Source organism: Orycteropus afer, unplaced genomic scaffold, assembly GCF_000298275.1.
Source record: "Orycteropus afer afer isolate SDZICR_OR568_19922 unplaced genomic scaffold, OryAfe1.0 scaffold00009, whole genome shotgun sequence".
NCBI classification, from domain to species: Eukaryota; Metazoa; Chordata; class Mammalia; order Tubulidentata; family Orycteropodidae; genus Orycteropus; species Orycteropus afer.
This window is the reverse complement of record NW_006921596.1, coordinates 6,149,377-6,151,004: the sequence shown is the minus strand read 5'-3', so window position 1 is coordinate 6,151,004 and position 1,628 is coordinate 6,149,377.

The following is a 1,628-nucleotide window of genomic DNA, read 5'->3' as shown; positions in this document are numbered from 1 at the left end:
TCAATTCCCGGAGCCTTGTTTTTCACCACTTCCTTCAGTGCAGCTTTAACTTCTTCCTTCAGTACCATTGGTTCTTGATCATATGCCCCCTCCTGAAATGGATGAAGATTGACCAATTCTTTTTGGTTCAGTGACTCTGTGTGTTCCTTCCATCTTCTTTTGATGTTTCCTGCATCATTCAATAGGAGCTCTGGTGGTGTAGTACCTAAGGCATTTGACTGCTAACCAAAAGGCTGGCAGTTCAAACCTACTAGCCACTCCTCTGAAGGAATGTTGGGCAATCTACTTCCGTAGTGATACCGCCTCAGAAACCCAAGGAGAGGTCGCTATGAGTCGGATCATTCAATGTATTGTCCGTAGAATCTTTCAATATTGCAACTGGAGGCTTAAATTTTTTCTTCAGTTCTTTCAGCTTGAGAAATGCTGAGCGTGTTCTTCCCTTTTGTTTTTCTAACTCCAGGTTTTTTCACAGTTCATTATAATAATTGACTTTGTCTTTTTGAGCTGCTCTTTGAAATCTTCTGCTCAGCTCTTTTATCTTGTCATTTCTTCCATTTGTTTTACCTACCCTTCATTCAGGAACAAGTTTCAGAGCCTCTTCTGACATCCATTTTGGCCTTTTCTTCCTTTTCCGTCTTTTTAGTGACCTTTTGCTTTCTTCATGGATGATGTTCTTGATGTCATCCCACAATTCTTCTGGTTTTCTGTCATTGGTGTTCAATGTATCAAATCTATATTTTAGATGGTCTCTAAATTCAGGAGGGATATATTCAAGGTCATATTTTGGCTCTCATGGACTTTTTAAAATTGTCTTCAACTTCAAGTTGAACTTGCATATGAGCAATTGATGGTCTGTTCCACAATCACCTCCTGGCCTGGTTTTGGCTGAAGATATTGAACTTTCTCTTCACCTCTTACCACCAATGTAGTTGATCTTATTCCTGTGGACTCCATCTGGCAAAGTCCATGTGTAGACCCAGTGTTTGTGTTGTTGAAAAAAAGGTACTTGCAATGAATAAGTCATTGGTCTTACAAAATTCTATCATGTGAGCTCCAGCATTATTTCCATTACCAAGGCCAAATTTTCTAACTACCAGTGATTCTTCTTTGTTTCCAACTTTTGCATTCTAATCACCAGTGATAGTCAACACATCTTGACTGCATGCTTCATCAATTTCAGAGTGTAGAAGTTGATAGAAATCTTCAATTTCCTTATCTTTAGCTTTGGTGGTTGGTGTGTAAATTTGAATAATAGTGGTATTAACTGGCTTTCCTTGTAGGCATATGGATATTATCCTATCACTGACAGCATTGTGCTTCAGGATAGATCTTGAAATATTCTTTGTGATGATGAATGCCACTCCATTCCTTTTCAGTCTGTCATTCCTAGCATAGTAGATCATATGGTTGTCTGATTCAAAATGGCCAAAACCAGTCCATTTCCACTCACTAATGCTGAGGATATCAATCTTTATGCATTCCATTTAATTTTTGACAATTTCCAATTTTTCTAGAGTCACACTTTGTACATTCCATGTTCTGATTATTAATGGATGTTTGCAGTTGTTTTTCCTCAGTTTGAGTCATGTGATGCCAGCAAATGGAGGTCCTGTAAGCTTTACTTTATC